This window comes from Hyperolius riggenbachi, chromosome 8, assembly GCF_040937935.1.
Source record: "Hyperolius riggenbachi isolate aHypRig1 chromosome 8, aHypRig1.pri, whole genome shotgun sequence".
Taxonomy (NCBI): Eukaryota; Metazoa; Chordata; class Amphibia; order Anura; family Hyperoliidae; genus Hyperolius; species Hyperolius riggenbachi.
This window is the reverse complement of record NC_090653.1, coordinates 214878036-214899342: the sequence shown is the minus strand read 5'-3', so window position 1 is coordinate 214899342 and position 21307 is coordinate 214878036.

Here is a 21307-nt window from a genome sequence, read left to right as displayed (position 1 = left end):
GGGACATGAAACACATAAGGGGGGACCCTTATATCCGGGACATAAAAACACATAAGGGGGGACCCTTATATCCCCGACATAAAAACACATAAGGGGGGACCCTTATATCCGGGACATAAAAACACATAAGGGGGGACCCTTATATCCGGGACATAAAAACACATAAGGGGGGACCCTTACATCCGGGACATAAAAACACGTAAGGGGGGACCCTTATATCCGGGACATGAAACACATAAGGGGGTCCCTTATATCCCCGACATAAAAATACATAAGGGGGGACCCTTATATCCGGGACATAAAAACACATAAGGAGGGACCCTTATATACGGGACATAAAAACACATAAGGGGGGACCCTTATATCTGGGACATAAAAACACATAAGGGGGGACCCTTATATCCGGGACATAAAAACACATAAGGGGGGACCCTTATATCCGGGACATAAAAACACATAAGGGGGACCCTTATATCCGGGACATAAAAACACATAAGGGGGGACCCTTATATCCGGGACAAAAAAACACATAAGGGGGGACCCTTATATCCGGGACATAAAAACACATAAGAGGGGACCCTTATATCCGGGACATGAAACACATCATGGGCAGACCCTTATATCCGGGACATGAAACACATAATGGGCAGACCCTTATATCTCCGACATAAAAACACATAAGGGGGAACCCTTATATCCCCGACATAAAAACACATAAGGGGGGACCCTTATAACCGGGACATAAAAACACATAAGAGGGGACCCTTATATCCGGGACTCGAAACACATAAGGGGGGACCCTTATATCCGGGACATAAAAACACATAAGGGGGGACCCTTATATCCCCGACATAAAAACACATAAGGGGGGACCCTTATATCCGGGACAAAAAAACAAATAAGGGGGGACCCTTATATCCGGGACATAAAAATGCATAAGGGGGGACCCTTATATCCGGGACATAAAAACACATAAGGGGGGACCCTTATATTCCCGACATAAAAACACATAACGGGGACCCTTATATGCGGGACATAAAAACACATAAGGGGGGACCCTTATATCCGGGACATAAAAACACATAAGGGGGGACCCTTATATCCGGGACATAAAAACACATAAGGGGGGACCCTTATATCCGGGACATAAAAACACATAAGGGGGGACCCTTACATCCGGGACATAAAAACACGTAAGGGGGGACCCTTATATCCGGGACATGAAACACATAAGGGGGGACCCTTATATCCCCGACATAAAAACACATAAGGGGGGACCCTTATATCCGGGACATAAAAACACATCAGGGTGGACCCTTATATTCGGGACATAAAAACACATAAGGGGGGACCCTTATATCCGGGACAAAAAAACACATAAGGGGGGACCCTTATATCCGGGACATAAAAACACATAAGAGGGGACCCTTATATCCGGGACATGAAACACATAATGGGCAGACCCTTATATCCGGGACATGAAACACATAATGGGCAGACCCTTATATCCCCGACATAAAAACACATAAGGGGGAACCCTTATATCCCCGACATAAAAACACATAAGGGGGGACCCTTATAACCGGGACATAAAAACACATAAGAGGGGACCCTTATATCCGGGACACGAAACACATAAGGGGGGACCCTTATATCCGGGACATAAAAACACATAAGGGGGGACACTTATATCCCCGACATAAAAACACATAAGGGGGGACCCTTATATCCGGGACAAAAAAACAAATAAGGGGGGACCCTTATATCCGGGACATAAAAACACATAAGGGGGGACCCTTATATCCGGGACATGAAACACATAAGGGGGGACCCTTATATCCCCGACATAAAAACACATAAGGGGGGACCCTTATATCCGGGACATAAAAACACATCAGGGTGGACCCTTATATTCAGTACATAAAAACACATAAGGGGGGACCCTTATATCCGGGACAAAAAAACACATAAGGGGGGACCCTTATATCCGGGACATAAAAACACATAAGAGGGGACCCTTATATCCGGGACATGAAACACATAATGGGCAGACCCTTATATCCGGGACATGAAACACATAATGGGCAGACCCTTATATCCCCGACATAAAAACACATAAGGGGGAACCCTTATATCCCCGACATAAAAACACATAAGGGGGGACCCTTATAACCGGGACATAAAAACACATAAGAGGGGACCCTTATATCCGGGACATGAAACACATAAGGGGGGACCCTTATATCCGGGACATAAAAACACATAGGGGGGGACCCTTATATCCGGGACATAAAAACACATCAGGGTGGACCCTTATATCCGGGACATAAAAACACATAAGGGGGGACCCTTATATCCGGGACAAAAAAACACATAAGGGGGGACCCTTATATCCGGGACATAAAAACACATAAGAGGGGACCCTTATATCCGGGACATGAAACACATAATGGGCAGACCCTTATATCCGGGACATGAAACACATAATGGGCAGACCCTTATATCCCCGACATAAAAACACATAAGGGGGAACCCTTATATCCCCGACATAAAAACACATAAGGGGGGACCCTTATAACCGGGACATAAAAACACATAAGAGGGGACCCTTATATCCGGGACATGAAACACATAAGGGGGGACCCTTATATCCGGGTCATAAAAACACATAAGGGGGGACCCTTATATCCCCGACATAAAAACACATAAGGGGGGACCCTTATATCTGGGACAAAAAAACACATAAGGGGGGACCCTTATATCCGGGACATAAAAACACATAAGGGGGGACCCTTATATCCGGGACATAAAAACACATAAGGGGGGACCCTTATATCCGTGACATAAAAACACATAAGGGGGGACCCTTACATCCGGGACATAAAAACACGTAAGGGGGACCCTTATATCCGGGACATGAAACACATAAGGGGGTCCCTTATATCCCCGACATAAAAACACATAAGGGGGGACCCTTATATCCGGGACATAAAAACACATAAGGGGGGACCCTTATATCCGGGAAATAAAAACACATAAGGGGGACCCTTATATCCGGGACATAAAAACACATAAGGGGGGACCCTTATATCCGGGACAAAAAAACACATAAGGGGAGACCCTTATATCCGGGACATAAAAACACATAAGAGGGGACCCTTATATCCGGGACATGAAACACATCATGGGCAGACCCTTATATCCGGGACATGAAACACATAATGGGCAGACCCTTATATCTCCGACATAAAAACACATAAGGGGGAACCCTTATATCCCCGACATAAAAACACATAAGTCGGGACCCTTATAACCGGGACATAAAAACACATAAGAGGGGACCCTTATATCCGGGACACGAAACACATAAGGGGGGACCCTTATATCCGGGACATAAAAACACATAAGGGGGGACCCTTATATCCCCGACATAAAAACACATAAGGGGGGACCCTTATATCCGGGACAAAAAAACAAATAAGGGGGGACCCTTATATCCGGGACATAAAAATGCATAAGGGGGGACCCTTATATCCGGGACATAAAAACACATAAGGGGGGACCCTTATATTCCCGACATAAAAACACATAAGGGGGACCCTTATATGCGGGACATAAAAACACATAAGGGGGGACCCTTATATCCGGGACATAAAAACACATAAGGGGGGACCCTTATATCCGGGACATAAAAACACATAAGGGGGGACCCTTATATCCGGGACATAAAAACACATAAGGGGGGACCCTTACATCCGGGACATAAAAACACGTAAGGGGGGACCCTTATATCCGGGACATGAAACACATAAGGGGGGACCCTTATATCCCCGACATAAAAACACATAAGGGCGGACCCTTATATCCGGGACATAAAAACACATAAGGAGGGACCCTTATATCCGGGACAAAAAAACACATAAGGGGGGACCCTTACATCCGGGACATGAAAACACGTAAGAGGGGACCCTTATATCCGGGACATGAAACACATAAGGGGGGACCCTTATATCCGGGACATAAATACACATAAGGGGGGACCCTTATATCCCCGACATAAAAACACATAAGGGGGGACCCTTATATCCGGGACATAAAAACACATAAGGGGGGACCCTTATATCCGGGACATAAAAACACATAAGGGGGGACCCTTATATCCGGGACATAAAAACACATAAGGGGGGACCCTTATATCCGGGACATAAAAACACATAAGGGTGGACCCTTATATCCGGGACATAAAAACACATAAGGGGGGACCCTTATATCCGGGACAAAAAAACACATAAGGGGGGACCCTTATATCCGGGACATAAAAACACATAAGAGGGGACCCTTATATCCGGGACATGAAACACATAATGGGCAGACCCTTATATCCGGGACATGAAACACATAATGGGCAGACCCTTATATCCCCGACATAAAAACACATAAGGGGGAACCCTTATATCCCCGACATAAAAACACATAAGGGGGGACCCTTATAACCGGGACATAAAAACACATAAGAGGGGACCCTTATATCCGGGACATGAAACACATAAGGGGGGACCCTTATATCCGGGTCATAAAAACACATAAGGGGGGACACTTATATCCCCGACATAAAAACAGAAAAGGGGGGACCCTTATATCCGGGACAAAAAAACACATAAGGGGGGACCCTTATATCCGGGACATAAAAACACATAAGGGGGGACCCTTATATCCGGGACATAAAAACACATAAGGGGGGACCCTTATATCCGGGACATAAAAACACATAAGGGGGGACCCTTACATCCGGGACATAAAACCACGTAAGGGGGGACCCTTATATCCGGGACCTGAAACACATAAGGGGGGACCCTTATATCCGGGACAAAAAAACACATAAGGGGGGACCCTTATATCCCCGACATAAAAACACATAAGGGGGGACCCTTATATCCGGGACAAAAAAAACACATAATGGGGGACCCTTATATCCGGGACATAAAAACACATAAGGGGGGACCCTTATATCCGGGACATAAAAACACATAAGGGGGGACCCTTATATCCCCGACATAAAAACACATAAGGGGGGACCCTTACATCCGGGACATAAAAACACATAAGGGGGGACCCTTATATCCGGGACTTGAAACACATAAGGGGGTCCCTTATATCCCCGACATAAAAACACATAAGGGGGGACCCTTATATCCGGGACATAAAAACACATAAGGGGGGACCCTTATATCCGGGACATAAAAACACATAAGGGGGGACCCTTATAACCGGGACATAAAAACACTTAAGAGGGGACCCTTATATCCGGGACATGAAACACATAAGGGGGGACCCTTATATCCGGGACATAAAAACACATAAGGGGGGACCCTTATATCCGGGACATAAAAACACATACGGGTGGACCCTTATATCCGGGACATAAAAACACATAAGGGGGGACCCTTATATCCGGGACAAATAAACACATAAGGGGGGACCCTTATATCCTAGACATTAAAACACATAAGAGGGGACCCTTATATCCGGGATATGAAACACATCATGGGCAGACCCTTATATCCGGGACATGAATTACATAATGGGCAGACCCTTATATCCCCGACATAAAAACACATAAGGGGGAACCCTTATATCCCCGACATAAAAACACATAAAGGGGGACCCTTATAACCGGGACATAAAAACACATAAGAGGGGACCCTTATATCCGGGACATGAAACACATAAGGGGGGACCCTTATATCCGGGACATAAAAACACATAAGAGGGGACCCTTATATCCGGGACATAAAAACACATAAGGGGGGACCCTTATATCCGGGACATAAAAACACATAAGGGGGGACCCTTATATCCGGGACAAAAAAACACATAGGGGGGACCCTTATACCCGGGACATAAAAACACATAAGGGGGGACCCTTATATCCGGGACATAAAAACACATAAGGGGGGACCCTTATATCCCCGACATAAAAACACATAAGGGGGGACCCTTATATCCCCGACATAAAAACACATAAGGGGGGACCCTTATATCCGGGACATAAAAACACATAAGGGGGGACCCTTATATTCGGGACATAAAAACACATAAGGGGGGACCCTTATATCCGGGACATAAAAACACATAAGGGGGGACCCTTATATCCGGGACATAAAAACACATAAGGGGGGACCCTTATATCCGGGACATGAAACACATCATGGGCAGACCCTTATATCCGGGACATAAAACACATAATGGGCAGACCCTTATATCCCCGACATAAAAACACATAAGGGGGGACCCTTATATCCGGGACATAAAAACACATAAGAGGGGACCCTTATATCCGGGACATAAAAACACATAAGGGGGGACCATTATATCCCCGACATAAAAACACATAAGGGGGGACCCTTATATCCGGGACATAAAAACACATAAAGGGGGACCCTTATATCCGGGACATAAAAACACATAAGGGGGGACCCATATATCCGGGACATAAAAACACATAAGGGGGGACCCTTATATCCGGGACATAAAAACACATAAGGGGGGACCCTTATATCCGGGACATAAAAACACATAAGGGGGGACCCTTATATCCGGGACATAAAAACACATAAGGGGGGATCCTTATATCCGGGACATAAAAACACATAAGGGGGGACCCTTATATCCGGGACATGAAACACATAAGGGGGGACCCTTATATCCGGGACATAAAAACACATAAGGGGGGACCCTTATATCCCCGACATAAAAACACATAAGGGGGGACCCTTATATCCCCGACATAAAAACACATAAGGGGGGACCCTTATATCCGGGACATAAAAACACATAAGGGGGGACCCTTACATCCGGGACATAAAAACACGTAAGGGGGGACCCTTATATCCGGGACATGAAACACATAAGGGGGTCCCTTATATCCCCGACATAAAAATACATAAGGGGGGACCCTTATATCCGGGACATAAAAACACATAAGGAGGGACCCTTATATACGGGACATAAAAACACATAAGGGGGGACCCTTATATCTGGGACATAAAAACACATAAGGGGGGACCCTTATATCCGGGACATAAAAACACATAAGGGGGGACCCTTATATCCGGGACATAAAAACACATAAGGGGGGACCCTTATATCCGGGACATAAAAACACATAAGTGTGGACCCTTATATCCGGGACATAAAAACACATAAGGGGGGACCCTTATATCCGGGACAAAAAAACACATAAGGGGGGACCCTTATATCCGGGACATAAAAACACATAAGAGGGGACCCTTATATCCGGGACATGAAACACATCATGGGCAGACCCTTATATCCGGGACATGAAACACATAATGGGCAGACCCTTATATCCCCGACATAAAAACACATAAGGGGGAACCCTTATATCCCTGACATAAAAACACATAAGGGGGGACCCTTATAACCGGGACATAAAAACACATAAGAGGGGACCCTCATATCCGGGACATGAAACACATAAGGGGGGACCCTTATATCCGGGACATAAAAACACATAAGAGGGGACCCTTATATCCTCGACATAAAAACATATAAGGGGGGACCCTTATATCCGGGACATAAAAACACATAAGGGGGGACCCTTATATCCGGGACATAAAAACACATAAGGGGGGACCCTTATATCCCCGACATAAAAACACATAAGGGGGGACCCTTATATCCGGGACATAAAAACACATAAGGGGGGACCCTTATATCCGGGACATAAAAAAAAACATAAGGAAGGACCCTTATATCCGGGACATAAAAACACATAAGGGGGGACCATTATAACCGGGACATAAAAACACATAAGAGGGGACCCTTATATCCGGCACATGAAACACATAAGGGGGTCCCTTATATCTCTGACATAAAAACACATAAGGGGGGATCCTTATAACCGGGACATAAAAACACTTAAGAGGGGACCCTTATATCCGGCACATGAAACACATAAGGGGGGACCCTTATATCCGGGACATAAAAACACATAAGGGGGGATCCTTATAACCGGGACATAAAAACACTTAAGAGGGGACCCTTATATCCGGGACATGAAACACATAAGGGGGTCCCTTATATCCCTGACATAAAAACACATAAGGGGGGATCCTTATAACCGGGACATAAAAACACTTAAGAGGGGACCCTTATATCCGGCACATGAAACACATAAGGGGGGACCCTTATATCCGGGACATAAAAACACATAAGGGGGGATCCTTATAACCGGGACATAAAAACACATAAGAGGGGACCCTTATATCCGGCACATGAAACACATAAGGGGGTCCCTTATATCCCTGACATAAAAACACATAAGGGGGGATCCTTATAACCGGGACATAAAAACACTTAAGAGGGGACCCTTATATCCGGCACATGAAACACATAAGGGGGGACCCTTATATCCGGGACATAAAAACACATAAGGGGGGATCCTTATAACCGGGACATAAAAACACTTAAGAGGGGACCCTTATATCCGGGACATGAAACACATAAGGGGGGACCCTTATATCCGGGACATAAAAACACATAAGGGGGGACCCTTATATCCGGGACATAAAAACACATACGGGTGGACCCTTATATCCGGGACATAAAAACACATAAGGGGGGACCCTTATATCCGGGACAAAAAAACACATAAGGGGGGACCCTTATATCCAGGACATTAAAACACATAAGAGGGGACCCTTATATCCGGGATATGAAACACATCATGGGCAGACCCTTATATCCGGGACATGAAACACATAATGGGCAGACCCTTATATCCCCTGACATAAAAACACATAAGGGGGAACCCTTATATCCCCGACATAAAAACACATAAAGGGGGACCCTTATATCCGGGACATAAAAACACATAAGAGGGGACCCTTATATCCGGGACATAAAAACACATAAGGGGGGACCCTTATATCCGGGACATAAAAACACATAAGGGGGGACCCTTATATCCGGGACAAAAAAACACATAGGGGGGACCCTTATACCCGGGACATAAAAACACATAAGGGGGGACCCTTATATCCGGGACATAAAAACACATAAGGGGGGACCCTTATATCCCCGACATAAAAACACATAAGGGGGGACCCTTATATCCGGGACATAAAAACACATAAAGGGGGACCCTTATATCCGGGACATAAAAACACATAAGGGGGGACCCTTATATCCGGGACATAAAAACACATAAGGGGGGACCCTTATATTCGGGACATAAAAACACATAAGGGGGGACCCTTATATCCGGGACATAAAAACACATAAGGGGGGACCCTTATATCCGGGACATAAAAACACATAAGGGGGGACCCTTATATCCGGGACATGAAACACATCATGGGCAGACCCTTATATCCGGGACATGAAACACATAATGGGCAGACCCTTATATCCCCGACATAAAAACACATAAGGGGGGACCCTTATATCCGGGACATAAAAACACATAAGAGGGGACCCTTATATCCGGGACATAAAAACACATAAGGGGGGACCATTATATCCCCGACATAAAAACACATAAGGGGGGACCCTTATATCCGGGACATAAAAACACATAAAGGGGGACCCTTATATCCGGGACATAAAAACACATAAGGGGGGACCCATATATCCGGGACATAAAAACACATAAGGGGGGACCCTTATATCCAGGACATAAAAACACATAAGGGGGGACCCTTATATCCGGGACATAAAAACACATAAGGGGGGACCCTTATATCCGGGTCATAAAAACACATAAGGGGGGATCCTTATATCCGGGACATAAAAACACATAAGGGGGGACCCTTATATCCGGGACATGAAACACATAAGGGGGGACCCTTATATCCGGGACATAAAAACACATAAGGGGGGACCCTTATATCCCCGACATAAAAACACATAAGGGGGGACCCTTATATCCGGGACATAAAAACACATAAGGGGGGACCCTTATATCCGGGACATAAAAACACATAAGGGGGGACCCTTACATCCGGGACATAAAAACACATAAGGGGGGACCCTTATATCCGGGACATAAAAACACATAAGGGGGGACCCTTACATCCGGGACATAAAAACACGTAAGGGGGGACCCTTATATCCGGGACATGAAACACATAAGGGGGTCCCTTATATCCCCGACATAAAAATACATAAGGGGGGACCCTTATATCCGGGACATAAAAACACATAAGGAGGGACCCTTATATCCGGGACATAAAAACACATAAGGGGGGACCCTTATATCTGGGACATAAAAACACATAAGGGGGGACCCTTATATCCGGGACATAAAAACACATAAGGGGGGACCCTTATATCCGGGACATAAAAACACATAAGGGGGGACCCTTATATCCGGGACATAAAAACACATAAGTGTGGACCCTTATATCCGGGACATAAAAACACATAAGGGGGGACCCTTATATCCGGGACAAAAAAACACATAAGGGGGGACCCTTATATCCGGGACATAAAAACACATAAGAGGGGACCCTTATATCCGGGACATGAAACACATCATGGGCAGACCCTTATATCCGGGACATGAAACACATAATGGGCAGACCCTTATATCCCCGACATAAAAACACATAAGGGGGAACCCTTATATCCCTGACATAAAAACACATAAGGGGGGACCCTTATAACCGGGACATAAAAACACATAAGAGGGGACCCTCATATCCGGGACATGAAACACATAAGGGGGGACCCTTATATCCGGGACATAAAAACACATAAGAGGGGACCCTTATATCCTCGACATAAAAACATATAAGGGGGGACCCTTATATCCGGGACATAAAAACACATAAGGGGGGACCCTTATATCCGGGACATAAAAACACATAAGGGGGGACCCTTATATCCCCGACATAAAAACACATAAGGGGGGACCCTTATATCCGGGACATAAAAACACATAAGGGGGGACCCTTATATCCGGGACATAAAAACACATAAGGGGGGACCCTTATATCCGGGACATAAAAACACATAAGTGTGGACCCTTATATCCGGGACATAAAAACACATAAGGGGGGACCCTTATATCCGGGACAAAAAAACACATAAGGGGGGACCCTTATATCCGGGACATAAAAACACATAAGAGGGGACCCTTATATCCGGGACATGAAACACATCATGGGCAGACCCTTATATCCGGGACATGAAACACATAATGGGCAGACCCTTATATCCCCGACATAAAAACACATAAGGGGGAACCCTTATATCCCTGACATAAAAACACATAAGGGGGGACCCTTATAACCGGGACATAAAAACACATAAGAGGGGACCCTCATATCCGGGACATGAAACACATAAGGGGGGACCCTTATATCCGGGACATAAAAACACATAAGAGGGGACCCTTATATCCTCGACATAAAAACATATAAGGGGGGACCCTTATATCCGGGACATAAAAACACATAAGGGGGGACCCTTATATCCGGGACATAAAAACACATAAGGGGGGACCCTTATATCCCCGACATAAAAACACATAAGGGGGGACCCTTATATCCGGGACATAAAAACACATAAGGGGGGACCCTTATATCCGGGACATAAAAAAAAACATAAGGAAGGACCCTTATATCCGGGACATAAAAACACATAAGGGGGGACCCTTATATCCGGGACATAAAAACACATAAGGGGGGACCCTTATATCCGGGACATAAAAACACATAAGGGGGGACCCTTATATCCGGGACATAAAAACACATAAGGGGGGACCCTTATATCCAGGACATAAAAACACATAAGGGGGGACCCTTATATCCCCGACGTAAAAACACATAAGGGGGGACCCTTATATCCGGTACATAAAAACACATAAGGGGGGACCCTTATATCCCCGACATAAAAACACATAAGGGGGGACCCTTATAACCGGAACATAAAAACACATAAGAGGGGACCCTTATATCTGGGACATGAAACACATAAGGGGGGAACCTTATATCCGGGACATAAAAACACATAAGGGGGGACCCTTATATCCCCGACATAAAAACACATAAGGGGGGACCCTTATATCCGGGACAAAAAAACACATAAGGGGGGACCCTTATATCCGGGACATAAAAACACAAAGGGGGACCCTTATATCCGGGACGTAAAAACACATAAGGGGGGACCCTTATATCCCCGACATAAAAACACATAAGGGGGGACCCTTACATCCGGGACATAAAAACATGTAAGGGGGGACCCTTATATCCGGGACATGAAACACATAAGGGGGTCCCTTATATCCCCGACATAAAAACACATAAGGGGGGACCCTTATATCCCCGACATAAAAACACATAAGGGGGGACCCTTATATCCGAGACATAAAAACACATAAGAGGGGACCCTTATATCCGGGACATGAAACACATAAGCGGGGACCCTTGAATCCCCGACAAAAAAACACATAAGGGGGGACCCTTATATCCGGGACATAGAAACACATAAGGGGGGACCCTTATATCTGGGACTTAAAAACACATAAGGGGGGACCCTTATATCCGGGACATGAAACACATAATGGGCAGACCCTTATATCCGGGACATGAAACACATAATGGGCAGACCCTTATATCCCCGACATAAAAACACATAAGGGGGGACCCTTACATCCGGGACATAAAAACACATAAGAGGGGACACTTATATCCGGGACATGAAACACATAAGAGGGGACCCTTATATCCCCGACATAAAAACACATAAGGGGGGACCCTTATATCCGGGACATAAAAACACATAAGGGGGGACCCTTATATCCGGGACAAAAAAACACATAAGGGGGGACCCTTATATCCGGGACATAAAAACACATAAGGGGGGACCCTTATATCCGGGACATAAAAACACATAAGGGGGGACCCTTATATCCGGGACATAAAAACACATAAGGGGGGACCCTTATATCCGGGACATAAAAACACATAAGGGGGGACCCTTACATCCGGGACATAAAAACACGTAAGAGGGGACCCTTATATCCGGGACATGAAACACATAAGGGGGGATTCTTATATCCCCGACATAAAAACACATAAGGGGGGACCCTTATATCCGGGACATAAAAACACATAAGGGGGGACCCTTATATCCGGGACATAAAAACACATAAGGGGGGACCCTTATATCCGGGACATAAAAACACATAAGGGGGGACCCTTATATCCGGGACATAAAAACACATCAGGGTGGACCCTTATATCCGGGACATAAAAACACATAAGGGGGGACCCTTATATCCGGGACAAAAAAAACAAATAAGGGGGGACCCTTATATCCGGGACATAAAAACACATAAGGGGGGACCCTTATATCCGGGACATAAAAACACATAAGGGGGGACCCTTATATTCCCGACATAAAAACACATAAGGGGGACCCTTATATGCGGGACATAAAAACACATAAGGGGGGACCCTTATATCCGGGACATAAAAACACATAAGGGGGGACCCTTATATCCGGGACATAAAAACACATAAGGGGGGACCCTTATATCCGGGACATAAAAACACATAAGGGGGGACCCTTACATCCGGGACATAAAAACACGTAAGAGGGGACCCTTATATCCGGGACATGAAACACATAAGGGGGGACTCTTATATCCCCGACATAAAAACACATAAGGGGGGACCCTTATATCCGGGACATAAAAACACATAAGGGGGGACCCTTATATCCGGGACATAAAAACACATAAGGGGGGACCCTTATATCCGGGACATAAAAACACATAAGGGGGGACCCTTATATCCGGGACATAAAAACACATCAGGGTGGACCCTTATATCCGGGACATAAAAACACATAAGGGGGGACCCTTATATCCGGGACAAAAAAACACATAAGGGGGGACCCTTATATCCGGGACATAAAAACACATAAGAGGGGACCCTTATATCCGGGACATGAAACACATAATGGGCAGACCCTTATATCCGGGACATGAAACACATAAAGGGCAGACCCTTATATCCCCGACATAAAAACACATAAGGGGGAACCCTTATATCTCCGACATAAAAACACATAAGGGGGGACCCTTATAACCGGGACATAAAAACACATAAGAGGGGACCCTTATATCCGGGACATGAAAAACCTTAAGGGGGACCCTTATATCCGGGTCATAAAAACACATAAGGGGGGACCCTTATATCCCCGACATGAAAACACATAAGGGGGGACCCTTATATCCGGGACAAAAAAACACATAAGGGGGGACCCTTATATCCCCGACATAAAAACACATAAGGGGGGACCCTTATATCCGGGACATAAAAACACATAAGGGGGGACCCTTATATCCGGGACATAAAAACACATAAGGGGGGACCCTTACATCCGGGACATAAAAACACGTAAGGGGGGACCCTTATATCCGGGACATAAAAACACATAAGGAGGGACCCTTATATCCCCGACATAAAAACACATAAGGGGGGACCCTTATATCCGGGACAAAAAAAACAAATAAGGGGGGACCCTTATATCCGGGACATAAAAACACATAAGGGGGGACCCTTATATCCGGGACATAAAAACACATAAGGGGGGACCCTTATATTCCCGACATAAAAACACATAAGGGGGACCCTTATATGCGGGACATAAAAACACATAAGGGGGGACCCTTATATCCGGGACATAAAAACACATAAGGGGGGACCCTTATATCCGGGACATAAAAACACATAAGGGGGGACCCTTATATCCGGGACATAAAAACACATAAGGGGGGACCCTTACATCCGGGACATAAAAACACGTAAGAGGGGACCCTTATATCCGGGACATGAAACACATAAGGGGGGACTCTTATATCCCCGACATAAAAACACATAAGGGGGGACCCTTATATCCGGGACATAAAAACACATAAGGGGGGACCCTTATATCCGGGACATAAAAACACATAAGGGGGGACCCTTATATCCGGGACATAAAAACACATAAGGGGGGACCCTTATATCCGGGACATAAAAACACATCAGGGTGGACCCTTATATCCGGGACATAAAAACACATAAGGGGGGACCCTTATATCCGGGACAAAAAAACACATAAGGGAGGACCCTTATATCCGGGACTTAAAAACACATAAGAGGGGACCCTTATATCCGGGACATGAAACACATAATGGGCAGACCCTTATATCCGGGACATGAAACACATAATGGGCAGACCCTTATATCCCCGACATAAAAACACATAAGGGGGAACCCTTATATCCCCGACATAAAAACACATAAGGGGGGACCCTTATAACCGGGACATAAAAACACATAAGAGGGGACCCTTATATCCGGGACATGAAAAACCTTAAGGGGGGACCCTTATATCCGGGTCATAAAAACACATAAGGGGGGACCCTTATATCCCCGACATGAAAACACATAAGGGGGGACCCTTATATCCGGGACAAAAAAACACATAAGGGGGGACCCTTATATCCCCGACATAAAAACACATAAGGGGGGACCCTTATATCCGGGACATAAAAACACATAAGGGGGGACCCTTATATCCGGGACATAAAAACACATAAGGGGGGACCCTTACATCCGGGACATAAAAACACGTAAGGGGGGTCCCTTATATCCGGGACATGAAACACATAAGGGGGTCCCTTATATCCCCGACATAAAAACACATAAGGGGGACCCTTATATCCGGGACATAAAAACACATAAGGGGGGACCCTTATATCCGGGACAAAAAAACACATAAGGGGAGACCCTTATATCCGGGACATAAAAACACATAAGAGGGGACCCTTATATCCGGGACATGAAACACATCATGGGCAGACCCTTATATCCGGGACATGAAACACATAATGGGCAGACCCTTATATCTCCGACATAAAAACACATAAGGGGGAACCCTTATATCCCCGACATAAAAAGACATAAGGGGGGACCCTTATAACCGGGACATAAAAACACATAAGAGGGGACCCTTATATCCGGGACACGAAACACATAAGGGGGGACCCTTATATCTGGGACATAAAAACACATAAGGGGGGACCCTTATATCCCCGACATAAAAACACATAAGGGGGGACCCTTATATCCGGGACAAAAAAACAAATAAGGGGGGACCCTTATATCCGGGACATAAAAACACATAAGGGGGGACCCTTATATCCGGGACATAAAAACACATAAGGGGGGACCCTTATATCCGGGACATAAAAAAACATAAGGGGGGACCCTTATATCCGGGACATAAAAACACATAAGGGGGGACCCTTATATCCGGGACATAAAAACACATAAGGGGGGACCCTTACATCCGGGACATAAAAACACGTAAGAGGGGACCCTTATATCCGGGACATGAAACACATAAGGGGGGACTCTTATATCCCCGACATAAAAACACATAAGGGGGGACCCTTATATCCGGGACATAAAAACACATAAGGGGGGACCCTTATATCCGGGACATAAAAACACATAAGGGGGGACCCTTATATCCGGGACATAAAAACACATAAGGGGGGACCCTTATATCCGGGACATAAAAACACATCAGGGTGGACCCTTATATCCGGGACATAAAAACACATAAGGGGGGACCCTTATATCCGGGACAAAAAAACACATAAGGGGGGACCCTTATATCCGGGACATAAAAACACATAAGAGGGGACCCTTATATCCGGGACATGAAACACATAATGGGCAGACCCTTATATCCGGGACATGAAACACATAATGGGCAGACCCTTATATCCCCGACATAAAAACACATAAGGGGGAACCCTTATATCCCCGACATAAAAACACATAAGGGGGGACCCTTATAACCGGGACATAAAAACACATAAGAGGGGACCCTTATATCCGGGACATGAAAAACCTTAAGGGGGGACCCTTATATCCGGGTCATAAAAACACATAAGGGGGGACCCTTATATCCCCGACATGAAAACACATAAGGGGGGACCCTTATATCCGGGACAAAAAAACACATAAGGGGGGACCCTTATATCCCCGACATAAAAACACATAAGGGGGGACCCTTATATCCGGGACATAAAAACACATAAGGGGGGACCCTTATATCCGGGACATAAAAACACATAAGGGGGGACCCTTACATCCGGGACATAAAAACACGTAAGGGGGGTCCCTTATATCCGGGACATGAAACACATAAGGGGGTCCCTTATATCCCCGACATAAAAACACATAAGGGGGACCCTTATATCCGGGACATAAAAACACATAAGGGGGGACCCTTATATCCGGGACAAAAAAACACATAAGGGGAGACCCTTATATCCGGGACATAAAAACACATAAGAGGGGACCCTTATATCCGGGACATGAAACACATCATGGGCAGACCCTTATATCCGGGACATGAAACACATAATGGGCAGACCCTTATATCTCCGACATAAAAACACATAAGGGGGAACCCTTATATCCCCGACATAAAAAGACATAAGGGGGGACCCTTATAACCGGGACATAAAAACACATAAGAGGGGACCCTTATATCCGGGACACGAAACACATAAGGGGGGACCCTTATATCTGGGACATAAAAACACATAAGGGGGGACCCTTATATCCCCGACATAAAAACACATAAGGGGGGACCCTTATATCCGGGACAAAAAAACAAATAAGGGGGGACCCTTATATCCGGGACATAAAAACACATAAGGGGTGACCCTTATATCCGGGACATAAAAACACATAAGGGGGGACCCTTATATCCCCGACATAAAAACACATAAGGGGGAACCCTTATATCCCCGACATAAAAACACATAAGGGGGGACCCTTATAACCGGGACATAAAAACACATAAGAGGGGACCCTTATATCCGGGACATGAAACACATAAGGGGGGACCCTTATATCCGGGACATAAAAACACATAAGGGGGGACCCTTATATCCCCGACATAAAAACACATAAGGGGGGACCCTTATATCCGGGACATAAAAACACATAAGGGGGGACCCTTATATCCCCGACATAAAAACACATAAGGGGGACCCTTACATCCGGGACATAAAAACACGTAACAGGGGACCCTTATATCCGGGACATGAAACACATAAGGGGGTCCCTTATATCCCCGACATAAAAACACATAAGGGGGGACCCTTATATCTGGGACATAAAAACACATAAGGGGGGACCCTTATATCCCCGACATAAAAACACATAAGGGGGGACCCTTATATCCGGGACAAAAAAACAAATAAGGGAGGACCCTTATATCCGGGACATAAAAACACATAAGGGGGGACCCTTATATCCGGGACATAAAAACACATAAGGGGGGGCCCTTATATCCCCGACATAAAAACACATAAGGGGGAACCCTTATATCCCCGACATAAAAACACATAAGGGGGGACCCTTATAACCGGGACATAAAAACACATAAGAGGGGACCCTTATATCCGGGACATGAAACACATAAGGGGGGACCCTTATATCCGGGACATAAAAACACATAAGGGGGGACCCTTATATCCCCGACATAAAAACACATAAGGGGGGACCCTTATATCCGGGACATAAAAACACATAAGGGGGGACCCTTATATCCCCGACATAAAAACACATAAGGGGGACCCTTACATCCGGGACATAAAAACACGTAACAGGGGACCCTTATATCCGGGACATGAAACACATAAGGGGGTCCCTTATATCCCCGACATAAAAACACATAAGGGGGGACCCTTATATCCGGGACATAAAAACACATAAGGGGGACCCTTATATCCGGGACATAAAAACACATAAGGGGGGACCCTTATATCCGGGACATAAAAACACATAAGGGTGGACCCTTATATCCGGGACATAAAAACACATAAGGGGGGACCCTTATATCCGGGACAAAAAAACACATAAGGGGGGACCCTTATATCCGGGACATAAAAACACATAAGAGGGGACCCTTATATCCGGGACATGAAACACATCATGGGCAGACCCTTATATCCGGGACATGAAACACATAATGGGCAGACCCTTATATCCCCGACATAAAAACACATAAGGGGGAACCCTTATATCCCCCGACATAAAAACACATAAGGGGGGACCCTTATAACCGGGACATAAAAACACATAAGAGGGGACCCTTATATCCGGGACATAAAAACACATAAGGGGGGACCCTTATATCCGGGACATAAAAACACATAAGGGGGGACCCTTATATCCGGGACATAAAAACACATAAGGGGGGACCCTTATATCCGGGACAAAAAAACACATAAGGGGGGACCCTTATATCCGGGACATAAAAACACATAAGGGGGGACCCTTATATCCGGGACATAAAAACACATAAGGGGGGACCCTTATATCCGGGACATAAAAACACATAAAGGGGGACCCTTATATCCGGGACATAAAAACACATAAGGGGGGACCCTTATATCCGGGACATAAAAACACATAAGGGGGGACCCTTATATCCGGGACATAAAAACACATAAGGGGGGACCCTTATATCCCGGACATAAAAACACATAAGGGGGGACCCTTATATCCCGGACATAAAAACACATAAGGGGGGACCCTTATATCCGGGACATGAAAACACATAAGGGGGGACCCTTATATCCCCGCTATAAAAACACATAAGGGGGGACCCTTATATCCGGGACATAAAAACACATAAGGGGGGACACTTATATCCGGGACATAAAAACACATAAGGGGGGACCTTTATATCCGGGACATAAAAACACATAAGAGGGGACCCTTATATCCGGGACATGAAACACATCATGGGAAGACCCTTATATCCGGGACATGAAACACATAATGGGCAGACCCTTATTTCCCCGACATAAAAACACATAAGGGGGGACCCTTATATCCGGGACATAAAAACACATAAGGGGGGACCCTTATATCCCCGACATAAAAACACATAAGGGGGGACCCTTATATCCGAGACAAAAAAACAAATAAGGGGGGACCCTTATATCCGGGACATAAAAACACATAAGGGGGGACCCTTATATCCGGGACATAAAAACACATAAGGGGGGACCCTTATATTCCCGACATAAAAACACATAAGGGGGACCCTTATATGCGGGACATAAAAACACATAAGGGGGGACCCTTATATCCGGGACATAAAAACACATGAGGGGGGACCCTTATATCCCCGACATAAAAACACATAAGGGGGGACCCTTATATCCAGGACATAAAAACACATAAGGGGGGACACTTATATCCGGGACATAAAAACACATAAAGGGGGACCCTTATATCCGGGACATAAAAACACATAAGGGGGGACCCTTATATCCGGGACATAAAAACACATAAGAGAGGACCCTTATATCCCCGACATAAAAACACATAAGGGGGGACCCTTATATCCCCGACATAAAAACACATAAGGGGGGACCCTTATATCCTGGACATAAAAACACATAAGGGGGGACCCTTATATCCGGGACATAAAAACACATAAGGGGGGACCCTTATATCCCCGACATAAAAACACATAAGGGGGGACCCTTATATCCGGGACATAAAAACACATAAGTGGGGACCCTTATATCCGGGACATAAAAACACATAAGGGGGACCCTTATATCCGGGACATAAAAACACATAAGGGGGGACCCTTATATCCGGGACATAAAAACACATAAGGGGGGACCTTTATATCCTCGACATAAAAACACATAAGGGGGGGCCCTTATATCCGGGACATAAAAACACATAAGGGGGGACCCTTATATCCCCGACATAAAAACACATAAGGGGGGACCCTTATATCCCCGACATAAAAACACATAAGGGGGGACCCTTATATCCGGGACCTAAAAACACATAAGGGGGGACCCTTATATCCGGGACATAAAAACACATAAGGGAGGACCCTTATATCCCCGACATAAAAACACATAAGGGGGACCCTTATATGCGGGACATAAAAACACATAAGGGGGGACCCTTATATCCGGGACATAAAAACACATAAGGAGGGACCCTTATATCCGGGACATAAAAACACATAAGGGGGGACCCTTATATCCGGGACATAAAAACACATAAGGGGGGACCCTTACATCCGGGACATAAAAACACGTAAGGGGGGACCCTTATATCCGGGACATGAAACACATAAGGGGGGACCCTTATATCCCCGACATAAAAACACATAAGGGGGGACCCTTATATCCGGGGCATAAAAACACATAAGGGGGGACCCT